The sequence below is a fragment of the Pseudophryne corroboree genome, chromosome 11 (assembly GCF_028390025.1).
Source record: "Pseudophryne corroboree isolate aPseCor3 chromosome 11, aPseCor3.hap2, whole genome shotgun sequence".
NCBI classification, from domain to species: domain Eukaryota; kingdom Metazoa; phylum Chordata; class Amphibia; order Anura; family Myobatrachidae; genus Pseudophryne; species Pseudophryne corroboree.
This window is the reverse complement of record NC_086454.1, coordinates 35,821,403-35,837,393: the sequence shown is the minus strand read 5'-3', so window position 1 is coordinate 35,837,393 and position 15,991 is coordinate 35,821,403.

Here is a 15,991-nt window from a genome sequence, read left to right as displayed (position 1 = left end):
GTGTAGCTGGTCTTTTACTAGCAGAGCCGTACCATACCAGTATCGAGGACCACAGTACTGCCTCCACAATCGCGGAGTAGAAGAGGAGCAGGAGCATCTGTGGGATGTTGAACTTCCTTAGTTGCCTGAGGAAGAACAGCCTCTGCTGTGCTTTGCCGACAGTGGCGTCAGCGTTGGACCTCCATTTAAAGTCCCGGGAGATTGTGGTCCCTAGGAACTTGAAGGAGTCCACTAGTGATACCACACTGTCAGCAATCGTTAGCGGAGGTGCACTAGCTGACTTCTTCCTGAAGTCCACTATCATCTCGACAGTTTTGAGAGGGTTGAGCTTAAGGTTGTTGTGGCTGCACCACTGGACCAACCGGTCTACTTCCCGTCTATAGGACGATTCGTCCCCGTCCTTGATGAGGCTGATGACGATGGTTTTGTTGGCGAATTTGATGATCTTTACTGATTGCACCCAGGTGAATTCCCCCGCTTTCACCACCTGTGTCCTATCTTCCAGGAAGTCTACTATCCATGAACAGGTAGCTTCTGGGACCCCTAGGCAAAGTAATTTGGGGTGGAGGATGTTGGGGACGATTGAATTGAAGGCCGAGCTGAAATCGACAAACAGGACCCTCGCGTAGGTACTGGGAATGTCTACGTGCTGTAGAATGTAGTGCAGGCCCAGGTTGACTGCATCCTCAACCTCCTGATTCGATCTATAGGCGAACTGTAGGGGGTCCATTTGGGGGCCAGTCACCATTTTCAGGTGATTCAAAACCAGATGCTGAAACGTTTTCATGACCACAGACGTCAGTGCTATCGGCCTGTAGTCGTTCAGGTTCGTAATAGAGGGTTTCTTGGGGACTGGGACGATAGTGGACCTTTTGAGGCAGGAAGGGACTATCTGCAGCTCCAGCGATTTGTTGAAGATCCTGGTGAATGTGGGGGCGAGCTGACCCACACATGCTTTCAGGGCAGATGGTGACACTCCGTCAGGACCTGGAGTTTTCCTGGGTTTGGCCCTTTTAAACAGTGCCTCCACCTCTTCTTGGGCGACTTGCAGTGCCTGGAGTTGGCCGTCGGTGTTCGGGGCATCGTAGAGGTGATTGTTTGGATCGCAGGGGACTTCTTTTGCGAACCTGCAATAAAAGTGGTTCAGCTCCTCTGCTAGGTCTTGGTGCATGGTGGTGGACTTTGATGTTTTCTTGTAGTTGGTTATGGATTGCATTCCTTTCCATACAGATACGGGGTCATTAGTGGAGAGATCGTTTGTCAGCTTGTCTGAGAACCGCTTTTTTGCTAGCCTGATATCTTTAGTCAGAGAGTTCCTAGTTTGGTTGTATAGTGCTCTGTCACCGCTGCTATAGGCCTCCTCTTCGTTGTAAATGCGGTAAGAATTGGTAGGTGCAGACCGGTGCCCTTGCCGCCACCTCAATAGGGCGCCTGCGCGACAGCCTCTCCTCTGAGCCCAGGTCCTTCTACTAGGGCCGATATGAGGGCCTCCGTCATTCTCTTTCCGGGGACGCCGATCCGCCCGGGCTGCGGGGGACCGCGGCCGCTTGGTCATCCACTTGTGCGCCCACGACGTCTGCATCCCTGTCGCACAGGGCAGCGAGGGCTGCAAGGGCCGCTAATTTGCCGAACGTGGGGTAAGCACCACGGGAGTGCTCCAATTTAGGAGGGCTTCCCTGCTGTATTTGGTCACCAGTGGGGTAGACAAGGGCAGGGAAAAACAAGGGGAAACAGGTATTTTGGCTGAGCTGCATAGCTCCGAGTCAGCCATCTGCGGCGCCATCTTGAATTGTAATCGCTTTAATCGTTATTGCTGTAATCTACTGTATTGCTGCTCCTTAATCCAATGGGTATATTTGAAACAAGTGATAAATAAGATAACTTTGCTTTTTCTATTGATGATTTAGTCAATTATTCCAGGACAAAGCAGGTTTGTGGAAAGGTTCTAAAATCCAATTCCTATTGTGTAGGTGTGAAAAATCTCAGTGTGAGAGGCCTTTGAAGTAGATTTCTTGTGGGGGTAGTGATAACATGTGTCCTGGGGAATGGCTCCTGCAATTTGAAATGAACAGTGACCCTTCAGCAATTCGGAGCCTGAATATACTGTATATTAGTTGATTAATGCAAGAAGTCAGAGTTATTTGTTGCTCAGAGAACAGAGGTGAATGATGTCTAAGTGAGGGTCTGGATGGAGCCAAAGATAGATTGTAGTCCACAGTACCTTGTCTGAGATGTCCAATGCAGAGTACAGTAGATTCCAAACTGAAGGACTTCTCAGTGGAGAGATGCAGAGGTTTCAATCCAGTGTGTATCTCAGCGCAGGAATGCAATCTGTTGGTTTTGATGAGATGTCTGCGTAGAGTAGTACAAGTTAAAGGTAAGTCCTTGTATATTTATGATGGTCTGAATTTAAGCTGTTTTATGTAGATAATCAGGAGCATGCAAAGGGTGAGCCAGCCATCTTTCAGGGGAGGGGTGGATAGTTGATTGGGCTTTATATTCATAATTTTTCAGTGGGAAGGCAGCTTGCTTGACTGCAGATATCTCCATTTTCTGGAAATAGATTTCTTAGCTTTTGATAGGATAATAAACTAGAGCATAGGTTCTCAAACTCGGTCCTCAGGACCGAACACGGTGCATGTTTTGCAGATCTCCTGTGGACCTTTTAAAATGTGTCAGTGAGTAATTAATACACCTGTGCATTTGCTGGGTTACCTGCAAAACATGCACTGTGTAGGGTCCTGAGGACCGAGTTTGAGAACCTGTGAACTAGAGAATCCCACCTTTCAGGAGGTTCTGGGGATTTGGGAATCAGAGTTCAAGAGCCAGAGCAATCCACCACCGAAAATATAAAACTACATACCAGGTGTGTGGAGCTGGAACAGGGACCAGCTGCTAGAAGGTTGATATCTCTGGTTCTGGGCATAGTAGAGACAAACTGCCGGTGTCCACCAAAATGGGAGAGTCCCAGCTTTTGGAGTGTACCCTCAGAAAAACTCTATGTCAGACAGAACCCAACATATCTGGCTGGGAAGAGTAATTAACAGGCTTGGATGGGGACCACTGCTTTGAAGTCCGCTGTCTTCGGTTCCCCATAGCCGATTTTAAAATAAATTGGTACCCCTGGAAAAAGGGGACCTTCATCTATTAGAATAGGGCCCTTATACTCCTGGGGTCCTTGGGCAAGTGCCCATTGAGCGCATACAAAAAGACAGCCCTGCCGCAACTCCAGGTGCTCTCAAGCTGATGAAGGTGGAGAGTCGGCGCTTATGGAGAGGAAGATGCGGGTGTTTGAGAAGTAAGTAGTAGGAGCAGGGGGAGTCAAATTTGGGGGGGTGTGGGACCAGGTGTGGGTATACAGGGAATATGATGTGGGGTTCACAGGGCCCAGGTATGGTTGTACAGGGAGCCGTGTGTGGTTACAGTGGACAGGCATGGGTGTATGAACCCTTGGAGAGTCCCTGTATAATATTTCTCTTGTAGCAATGCACCTACCTACTGATAGATAGTAATTATACATTTAATTAGAGTCATACCCTTACATAAATGGACACATTTTTTTTTTTCCCCCCTTGCTATCCAAACTGTTGACCTGTTGATTAAAAGGATTATTGGGAAAATATATTACAGAGGGGCCATTCCCTTTGTATGACAGGGACCGGATATATCTCTGCTCTAAATCTCAAATCAGTTCCTGCACAATAAAGGAAACTTATTAAAATTAACTTTAAATCAACACCAATGTTTCCACTAAATAAGATTGGTCATAAAGAGAAGTAATGATTTTCATGCACAATCTAGCTTCATGCAGAGTCAGTTCCTATCACACAGAAAATTGTATTATCCTTCATTAATTACTCTAAACTCTGCTTAAAGGAGGTAATGAAGTGTGCTGCCATAACTAGCAAATAACGGAAATTGTGTGAGTAGAGTCTTATGGTCTCTGATCCCGGACACGACGACTGACAAAGACGCTCATCACCGCCTCCAGATGAATTATTTCTATTAGGAATCCTGCTCTGTGACATTAGCTGTGATACTTTGTATCGCTGCAAATGCCATAGTAACTTACCGCATCACTGGCAATTCTGGTTATTGCAGTAACACAATCATTGTTGCTCAATGTAATCATTGTATAACATGGAAAATCTACTCAACATAATAAGCACAGGACATTTTGCAATTTAATACAAGGATACAAAATGGTCATACGATTAAAGTTTCCCTATTCAGAGCTCTAATGGACGGAATGTCACCAAATTTAGTATAAGGCGTTGCCAGACCCATTGGGGAAGGGGGGGGGGGGGGTATGCTGCAATTCAAGCTGATGCACTGTCTAAGGAGCCTCCAAAAGCTAGAGATAGCCCAGATCAGATGAGGGGGGTCATTCCGAGTTGATCATAGCTGTGCTAAATTTAGCACAGCTATGATCATTCACACTGGCATGCGTGGGGACGTCCAGCACAGGGCTAGTCCGCCCCGCATGTCAGTGCCGCCGCCCCCCCCCCCCCCCACAGAAGTGCAAAGGCATCGCACAGCGGCGATGCCTTTGCACTTCAAGAGTAGCTCCCGACCAGCGCAGCTTTAGCGTGCTGGCCGTGAGCTACTCTATGCTCCCCGGCCCGCAGCGGCTGCGTGTGACGTCACACAACTGCCGCGGCCTGCCCTAACGGTCCGCCCACGCCTGCGTTGGCTGGACCGCGCCCCCTAAATGCCGCCGTCCAGCCCCCTCCCACCCAGCGACCGCCTCTGCCTCAGAGGCGATCACTAGGCAACGACGGCTGGCATGCGTCGGTGCACTGCGGCACATGCGCAGTTCCGACCCGATCGCTGCTCTGCAAGAAACTGCAGCGAGCGATCGGGTCGGAATGACCCCCAAGATGTGATAAAAAAGTACAACAGAGGTCAGGAAGGCACCATTTATATAGGGTTACGGTCTTTAGGTCGACACAACTTAGGTCGACACTCATTAGGTCGACCACTGAAGGTTGACAATGCCATTAGGTCGACATGCACTAGGTCGACCTAGTACATGTTGACCTGACGCCCACCTAATGGCAATGTCGACCTTCAGTGGTCGAGCTAATGTTGGATCGACTCAACGACCCATACCCATTTATATAAATGATCTCTGGAAAAAAGGGGACACAGTTTTTTGAGGGGGTTTTCAGAAGGGAGGTTTGATTACATGAGATTGTTTTACAGAATTAATGATAAATCCATGTAGCATTCTCCCATCACTTATGGTGGCAACAAAAATTAAGTAAAAGAATTCTACAAGTGCATGAGACCAACGTTTCGGTAAAATCTAAAATAAGACAAAACAAAAAAAGTCTGACTGTATGGACGTAGCCACAGGGCAGGGGCTGGGACTAAAAGTAGGCCCTGGCATTTAAAGCACACAGGCCCGATTCGGTGTCAGCATCTGGCTCCTGCATAGACCCCTCTCCTTACTATTCCTGACTCCTAGGGGTATATTTACTAACATTCGTAATTTTCGGAAAAAGGTCAAAGTTCAATCACGAATGACATCGAAAGTGTAAAACTGCAACTTTTTTGAATTTATTACGCCTAATTTACTAAGTTGTCGTATTCGGATTTTTCATTTGTTCCGATGTCGATGTCATTCGTGTTTTTTTCCCGTTTTTTACGGCAGTGATTAGCAAAACACTGCCGACTTTATCACAATGAATCTCGGCCGGATCTGTGTGATCCGTGCTGGGGTTCCTTTTTTTTTTTTAAATAAACACTGTAAAACTTTAAAAAAAATTGAGTGGGGTCCCCCCTCCTAAGCATAACCAGCCTCGGGCTCTTTGAGCCGATCCTGGTTGCAGAAATATGGGGGAAAAAATGACATGGGTTCCCCCATATTTAAGCAACCAGCATCGGGCTCTGCGCCTGGTCCTGGTTCCAAAAATACGGGGGACAAAAAGCGTAGGGGTCCCCCGTATTTTTAAAACCAGCACCGGGCTCCACTAGCTGGACAGATAATGCCACAGCCGGGGGTCACTTTTATATAGTGCCCTGCGGCCGTGGCATCAAAAATCCAACTAGTCACCCCTGGCCGGGGTACCCTGGGGGAGTGGGGACCCCTTCAATCAAGGGGTCCCCCCCCCCCAGCCACCCAAGGACCAGGGGTGAAGCCCGAGGCTGTCCCCACCATCCAATTGGCTGCGGATGGGGGGCTGATAGCCTTTTGTGAAAATGAAAAGATATTGTTTTTAGTAGCAGTACTACAAGGCCCAGCAAGCCTCCCCCGCATGCTGGTACTTGGAGAACCACAAGTACCAGCATGCGACGGAAAAACGGGCCCGCTGGTACCTGTAGTACTACTACTAAAAAAATACCCAAAAAAGACAAGACACACACACCTTGAAAGTAAAGATTTATTACATACATCCACACAAACATACATACATACTTACCTTATGTTCACACGAGGGTCGGTCCTCTTCTCCAGTAGAATCCATGGGGTACCTGTTGAATAAACTCTACTCACCAGATCCAGGGTCCCAGGCTCCTCGTAGCATCCATTTGTAATCCACGTACTTGAATAAAATTTGTGGTCAGCGGTGAGGTCACTTTCGGTCAACCGCTGACTACAAAGTTCCCACCATTGGTTACAATGGAGCGCATAGGCGCTACATTGTAACACTGCTGTGTGCCGCCTGTCAGACAGTACAGGAGCACACAGCCGATCAGGAGGGTGCTACAACGTAGCGCTCCCTGATTGGCTGAAGAAACCCACTTAGACATCAGTCAGAGTGGGTTTCTGGCATTCGGGGAAAGGGGGCCCATGTGCAAACATGGGTCCCCTTTCAGTGCGTGGCTCGGCTCTCCGTTTTTTTATTTTATTCAAGTACGTGGATTACAAATGGATGCTACGAGGAGCCTGGGACCCTGGATCTGGTGAGTAGAATTTATTCAACAGGTACCCCATGGATTCTACTGGAGAAGAGGACCGACCCTCGTGTGAACATAAGGTAAGTATGTATGTATGTTTGTGTGGATGCATGTAATAAAACTTTACTTTCAAGGTGTGTGTGTATTGTCTTTTTTTTGGGTATTTTTTTAGTAGTAGTACTACAGGTACCAGCGGGCCCGTTTTTCCGTCGCATGCTGGTACTTGTGGTTCTCCAAGTACCAGCATGCGGGGGAGGCTTGCTGGGCCTTGTAGTACTGCTACTAAAAACAATATCTTTTCATTTTCACAAAAGGCTATCAGCCCCCCATCCGCAGCCAATTGGATGGGGGGGACAGCCTCGGGCTTCACCCCTGGCCCTTGGGTGGCTGGGGGGGGGGACCCCTTGATTGAAGGGGTCCCCACTCCCCCAGGGTACCCCGGCCAGGGGTGACTAGTTGGATATTTGATGCCACGGCCGCAGGGCACTATATAAAAGTGACCCCCGGCTGTGGCATTATCTGTCCAGCTAGTGGAGCCCGGTGCTGGTTTTAAAAATACGGGGGACCCCTACTCTTTTTGTCCCCCGTATTTTTGGAACCAGGACCAGGCGCAGAGCCCGATGCTGGTTGCTTAAATATGGGGGAACCCATGTCAATTTTTTCCCCATATTTCTGCAACCAGGATCGGCTCAAAGAGCCCGAGGCTGGTTATGCTTAGGAGGGGGGACCCCACGCAATTTTTTTAAAGAAAATAACCACTTTCCCACCCCTTCCCACTGATATACATGCACGGATCTCATGGATCCCTGCATGCCTATACAATCACGGATTAAAAAAGCAGGTCTGTTTTTTTTAGCACTTTTTTACGAGTTGTAATTTTTCACGGCAGTGTTTGTTTTTGTTTTTGCTTTGCACTTCTTAGTAAATTACCGAGATTCATACTTAAACAGCCGCGTTTTGACCGATGGTGTATTCATTTGTATTTTTTTTGTTGGACTTCCATAAAATTACGAATGCCCTCATCACTGCCGTGATTATTGCTTAGTAAATTACAGAGATGACACTTTGATGAAAAAACGGCATCTCGGTCAAAATCGGGACCTTAGTAAATATACCCCCTAGTCTATGCTTTTACAAATGCAATTAATATTAGAACAACATACAAGTGTACATCATTAGAACAACATACAAGTGTACATCATTAGAACAACATACAAGTGTACATCATTAGAACAACATACAAGTGTACATCATTCTCTGTATTAAAATACACACAACAGAGCTCATCCTGCTGGAGATTCAAACATGTGCCATAGTCAGACATTTGGTAATTAGTTGGTTCTGTTTATATGTTTAGTGTGCGCTGAAGGCGAGCGGCTTAGAAAGGGGTGTGGTCTCACTGGGAAGGGGTGTGACTACACAATGGTACCTACAATTCCAAATACACAGTACAGTAGTGCCCCTTAGTAACATTACATCACACAGTAGTGCCCCTTATTCACGTTACACCACACAGTAGTGCTCCTTAGTAACGTTACATCACACAGTAGTGCCCCTTATTCACGTTACACCACACAGTAGTGCTCCTTAGTAACTACATCACAGCAGTGCCCCTTATTCACGTTATGCCACACAGTAGTGCCCCTTATTAATAGAGATAAGCGGATTCGGTTCCCTGAGAACCGAACCCCCCACAAACATTCCATCCCGAGCCCAGATCCGAGTCCGGCGCGGGACTTCCCGCCAGACTCGGAAACCATAACAAGGCAAAACGTCATCATCCTGCTGTCATAATTTTGCGGGTTTTCGATTCCATATAAACAGCCGCGCGTCGCCGCCATTTTCACTCTGGACTTGGAGAGTGAGGGAGACAGACCTCTGTCTCTCTCTGTGGGTGGTGACGTTGGGTGAGGTCAGTGTGTACTCTAGGGGTGCTGCTGCAGTCACTGTGGTGTCCCTGTGCTGTTAGGGGTGCTGTCCTGGTTGTCACTGGTGTTTCATGTGCTGCAGCTGTAAATGGGTGTTGCTGTCCTGGCTATCACTGTGTTGTACAGGGTGTAGGGGCACTGTCCTCCTGTATGCTGTAAACCGCTGTAAAATATAGGGGTGCTGATGATAAAACAACATTACGCTGGCCCTGTATGTTGTAAAAATTCAGGGGTGCAGTTGTTAAAAATTAAAAGCACACTGCTGTATGCTGTAAAATATAGGGGTGCTGCTGGTCCTGTATGTTGTAAAAATTCAGAGGTGCAGTTGTTAAAAATTAAATGCACACTGCTCCTGTATGCTGTAAATTATAGGGGTGCTGCTGTTCAAATAACATTACGCTGGCCCTGTATGTTGTAAAAATTCAGGGGTGCAGTTGTTAAAAATTAAAAGCACACTGCTGTATGCTGTAAAATATGGGGTGCTGCTGGCCCTGTATGTTGTAAAAATTCACGGGTGCAGATGTTAAAAATTAAAAGCACACTGCTGTATGCTGTAAAATAAAGGGGTGCTGCTGTTCAAATAACATTACACTGGCCCTGTATGTTGTAAAAATTCAGGGGTGCAGTGAAAATCAATGTACACTGGCCCTGTCTTGTATGCTGTAATAAAAATCAATTCAGATTATGCCACACAGTAGAGCCCATTCATATTATGCCATGCAGTAGTGGTGCCCCATATACCACATTATGCCACACAGTAGTAGTGCCCCTTATACCACATTATGCCACACAGTAGTAGTGCCCCTTATACCACATTATGGCATGCAGTAGTAGCGCCTCTTGCACCACGTTATACCACGCAGTAGTAATTCTCCTTACACCACATTATGTCACACACATTAATGCCCACTGCACATTTTGTCACACACAGTAATGGCCATTGTGTCACATTCTGCCCCACACAGTAATGCCCATTGCACCACATTATGACCCACACAGTAATTCCCATTGCACATTATGACCCACACAGTAATTCCCATTGCACATTATGCCCCACACAGTAATGCCCATTTTTGGGTCAAGGCGTTACTAACCTTCAAACTAGATACCACAGATGCTGTATATGCCCAGGGAGTCTGGCATCTGAAGCTGCCGTCCGTCCAAGGGTGTCCGGCGCCGATGCTAAAGCTGGCATCTGTCCAGGGTCCCGACTCCTCATCAGACATTTCAGCGTCCCCCTGCGTGCTGGCATTTCATACAGTACGTGGCTGCAGAATGACATCACGCTTCAGCCGTATCATGATGTTATGCCACGCATTTGTGATGCACACACACTGTGAGCACAGTCCTAGAAGACGGTTATTATTTTAAATTACCGGTGAAAGTGGAATCTTTGTTCATTATAACACACTTGGTTTTTTTTAATGCTCATTTCATAAATAAAAACCTGGTACACGTTTCTCAGAAACAGAAGGGGAAAAAATATATATATAATTCATGAACATTCATAAAACCCATATAAAAGTTCTGTAGAATGAGCAGAAGATAATGCAACATATTACATTGTGTCATATTGCGGTGGCTCCAGGACGTTCATTGTTGTCACCTAGAGTGACAGAGTGTCAGCCGTATAGTCTCCTATTACACAGGACGGAACATTTCTCACTTCCCACAATCTCATTTATGGGATACAGTAGTGTAGGGAATATCCTACGTGTTGCATCTTTTGCTATTATCGGGTAGAGGTTATTTTCACTCTCACTTCCTTTCATTTGCAGATACAAATATGTCTATGAAATGAAATTCAGCAGAACAAGATCTTAGGATAACATACAATACAAAACCAACTTTTATATCACTGGAGAGATAAATACATGTTGGGAGATATACATGAGACCAGCTGGCGTATGAGACTGCAGGACGTTGCCCTGCCACACACCAATCCAGAAAAGGCCTGCAGTAGTTAAAAGCATATTGTCATACAATGATTAGAAGAACATGCATTAGTTGATGGAGCACGTTGGTGTCACGTCTGAGGGTTGGGTTTGGCTTGGGCAGGCGTCTGCGGACGGAGCGGGCATGGAGGGAGTGTGTATGAAGTGAGGAGGCTTTAACAAGGTATGGTTCATGGAACGTGGAACATGTATTCAGAAGAACTGTTGGTGTTATAGCAGTGATAAGCACGAAGGCAGATGTAACATGATTAGAACTTTATTAAAGAATAGAGTCTGTGGATCACTGCAGATTCTGTAAGTAGAAATGAAGATACCAGATTTAGCAACTGGAACGTGACCGGAATGGAACCGGAACGATGGAACCGGATTGGTGTCTGGAATGCAGGCCGGACTGAAACCGGGGTGGACTGAAGTGCTAACCGGGCTGAATCTGGAATGATGACACTGGAAGTCTTGAAGAAAAGAGATAGTTCATATAGCAATGGAGACCGGAATGGAACTGGAATGGACTGGAGTGCTGACTGGGCTGGATACGGAATCTTGACACTGGCGAGTCCTGAGAGATGCAGATGTAATTGCAGAACTACACAGAACTTTAAAATCACCTGACTGGAACTGGATCAAAGCAAAGTCACTAGAATGGAGGAGTTTAGCACAGAGCTGTACTTCCTGGGAATAGGCTGTTGTACTGGCGAATTGGTAATCCCAAGAATTTCCCTTTATACCTTAGAGTGTAGATTCATTGGATGCTGCGGTCAGCTGACGAAAGGAGCTCCAGGATTAGGCAATGGAGGATCAGCTGATGGAATCCAAGATGGTAGTGCCCATGTCCGTACATGGAGGGAAACTCAGACTAGGCCCAAATACCAGCAAGTGAGCACAATGGAGAATGAACACTGAAACAATGGAAGACAGCGCTGTGAAGACTACGCAAAGAGGCAGCAGCCGCTGCAGGAGGCTTCATGCAGGATCAGCTCCAGCGGACCTCTGGGAGCGATGTGTGGACACAGTGTGTACGGACTTCTGTGCCAGCCAGGACAGAAATCGCATAGGTAGGAATGTGTTTTTTAAAGTCCGGAGTGTGACAATTGGTACTTCGTAGTTGGGAAAACATTGCCATCCGTAGTTAGGAGGACATTTCCAATCGGTAGTTAGGCGCACATTGGCATGCAGTAGTTTGGGACATTGGTACGCAGTAGTTGGGGGCACACTGGCACGATTCAGTAGAGAGTACATTGCCACATACTAGCTAGGTACATTGGCACACATTTGTTAAGGGCACGTTGGCATGCAGTAAACTTGAATACACCGACATACAATAGCTGGGACCCACTGGCACACAGTAGTTGGGGGCACATTAGCACACAGTAGTTAGGAGCATATTGGCACACAGTAGTTGGGGGCACATTAGCACACAGTAGTTAGGAGCATATTGGCACACAGTAGTTAGGAGCATATTGGCACACAGTAGTTGGGGGCACATTGGCACTCAGTAGTTAGGAGCATATTGGCACACAGTAGTTAGGAGCATATTGGCACACAGTAGTTGGCATATTGGCACACAGTAGTTGGGGGCACATTGGCACTCAGTAGTTAGGAGCATATTGGTACACAATAGTTGGGGGCATATTGGCACACAGTAGTTGGGGGCACATTGGCATTCAGTAGTTAGGAGCATATTGGTACACAATAGGTGAGGGCACATTGGCACACAGTAGTTAGCAGCATATCGTTATACAGTAGTTAGAAGCATATTGGTACACAATAGTTGGGGGCACATTGGCACACAATAGTTGGGGGCACATTAGTACACAGTAGTTAGGAGCATATTGGCACACAGTAGTTAGGAGCATATTGGCACACAGTAGTTAGGAGCATATTGGCACACAGTAGTTGGGGGCATATTGGCACACAGTAGTGAGGAGCATATTGGTATACAATAGTTGGGGTCATATTGGCACACAGTAGTTGGGGGCACATTGGCACACAGTAGTTAGGAGCATATTGGCACACAGTATTTAGGAGCATATTGGCACACAATAGTTGGGGCATATTGGCACACAGTAGTTGGGGGCACATTGGCACTCAGTAGTTAGGAGCATATTGGCACACAGTAGTTAGGAGCATATTAACACACAGTAGGGGGCACATTGGCACACAATAGTTAGCAGCATATTGTTATACAGTAGTTAGAAGCATATTGGCACACAATAGTTGGGGGCACATTGGCACACAATAGTTGGGGGCACATTGGCACACAGTAGTTACGAGCATATTGGCACACAGTTGTTGGGGGCACATTGGCACTCAGTAGTTGGGGGGAACATTGGCACTCAGTAGTTAGTAGCATATTGGCACACAGTAGTTAGTAGCAAACATGCACCACCTGAGTTTTGATAAGGAGAGGGCTGTCTAGGCACAAATTGTTTTTTTGTGATTGGTTGAATTAGGTCATCTGTTGCTAGGCAGATCAAGTGTTGTAGTGTGTGTTATAATTGGTTAGAGGCGAGCCAGCCTATCACTGAGTATAGGAGACGGTGATTTTAGTGTATGTAAGGAGAATCTTACCAGAATCATTCCTCTTGTTGGTTGGGAAGCCCATCCACCCGCCCTGTTGACTCTTTAATTTGTCTATCTTTAATTTGGCTTACTAATTACCGTTTATTTCTGAATTAATTGGGTGGGAAGGCGCTAGTGGCCACCGGTCACATGTAGCATAAGTGGTGTTGTGGGACAATTATACCTTTTGAAGGACGATGAGTGTGTACTGCCCTTGTGGGGGGACAATGGGCGCTTCTTTGACAGAGCGTCCTCACTGTGCTATAGTAAGGGGTGGTGAGACCTTCACAATACAGGTTATGCTTGTATATATATATAAATGGGGCGTTTCAGTCTTTGCCATTTCAGTTGGGGCATTTAGTCGCCGCCATTTTGTAAGATCTTTGACTAGAGCTGGTTAGTTGTAGCGTCTTCTTGGCCACCCATTATGAATAAGGTCATTACAATTAATAAATGTTGTCACACGCCAGGGGCAGCGGCCGCCGCGCTTACCCCTGCGTGTCTGCTGGTCCGTTTGGCGGTCCCCACCTCCGGCGGTCCTCGGGTCCCGGCATCTGGCTGGCGCGGCTCCCGGCGGTTCCCCGGAGCGTGGGTGCCACCATGGCAGCCGGCGTCACGTGGGCGGGGAGCGGGTGACGTCACTAACCCGCTTCACCAATCCAGTAGAGGCGGGAGATTCAAAACCAGACGCCGGGCAGAGCCTCGGCGCCTGAGTATCGTCTCTTTTCTGAAGTGGATGCCAGAGCTCCCGTACGCAGTGTGTTCCCCAGCAGCTATACTCCAGTGCTTCCAGCATTCAGGGTGCCTTCCTGCAGCACAGTCTCCAGTGTTCCTAGCAACTAGTGTGTTCCTCTGCAGTGCAGTTGCCAGCGCTTCCTGGATTAAGCATGACCTGCGGGCTGAACCAACTTTAGTGTTTCCAGCGTTCAGTGTCTTTAAACATCGCTCACAAATTCTTCAGTGTCTTTCATCATTGCTCACAAGTTCTTCATTCATCAGTGTCTTTAAACATCGCTCACAAATTCTTCAGTGTCTTTCACCATCGCTCACAAGTTCTTCATTCATCAGTGTCTTTAAACATCTCTTACAAATTCTTCAGTGTCTTTCACCATCGCTCACAAGTTCTTCATTCATCAGTGTCTTTAAACATCGCTCACAAATTCTTCAGTGTCTTTCATCATCGCTCACAAGTTCTTCATTCATCAGTGTCTTTAAACATCGCTCACAAATTCTTCAGTGTCTTTCATCATCGCTCACAAGTTCTTCATTCATCAGTGTCTTTAAACATCGCTCACAAATTCTTCAGTGTCTTTCACCATCGCTCACAAGTTCTTCATTCATCAGTGCCTTTAAACATCGCTCACAAATTCTTCAGTGTCTTTCATCATCGCTCACAAGTTCTTCATTCATCAGTGTCTTTAAACATCGCTCACAAATTCTTCAGTGTCTTTCATCATCGCTCACAAGTTCTTCATTCATCAGTGTCTTTAAACATCGCTCACAAATTCTTCAGTGTCTTTCATCATCGCTCACAAGTTCTTCATTCATCAGTGTCTTTAAACATCGCTCACAAATTCTTCAGTGTCTTTCATCATCGCTCACAAGTTCTTCATTCATCAGTGTCTTTAAACATCGCTCACAAATTCTTCAGTGTCTTTCATCATCGCTCATAAGTTCTTCATTCATCAGTGTCTTTAAACATCGCTCACAAATTCTTCAGTGTCTTTCACCATCGCTCACAAGTTCTTCATTCATCAGTGCCTTTAAACATTGCTCACAAATTCTCCAGTAGCCTTTGACATTGCCCAAAAGTTCTCTTTCTTTCATGTGTTGCTGTATTGCTCCCTTCCCATAATAAAGTTCCTCAGCATTTTTCACCAATCCTGTCAGGGTCTTGTATGAGGAAAACCTATATCCGACCATCTCTGCTCCGATCCAGCTGTGGTTCCTCTTCCCGACCATCGGAAGAACCCCCGAGTTCACAACATCCCCAACCCAGGTCAGTGACAAATGTAATGACCGTTTAATCCAACGTGTCTTTATTTTAATTGATAAGCTAGCTTAAAGTGTATAGTTAAGGTTCAAGCACGATAAATTAATAGACGTCTTAAAGGGAAAGTCACGCACTCCATAAACATCAGCATTGTATATGGCTCTGAATCAGGCTCGGAATCACAACTAGAAATGTTACCACCTGGGGCAAGAAAGAAAATTATTCCCCAGCCCTGAACTCTAACCAAACAGCATAGTCACGCATGCACAGCCCTAATAACAGCCCTAATGGCACATAATACTTCTGACGGCAGAACGTTTGTAGTAAAAATTGGAAAACGTTTTAAAACAAGCCGGGATGACACTTTGGGGTATATTTACTAAAAATCGTACTTTTCTGAATGAGGTTAAAGTTCAAACATGAATGACATCGAATGTTTAAATTTGCAACTTTTTGAATTTATTACGACTAATTTACTAAGCTGTCGTATTCTGCATTTTCGTGTTTTCCGATGTCATTCGTATTTTTTGGCAGTGTTTTACGGGAGTGAATAGTAAAACACTGCCGACATTAACACAATGAATCTCGGCCGGATCTGTGAGATCCGTGCAGGGCTTCATTGTGCACCTTTCGTAAAAAATTATTTTTTTTTA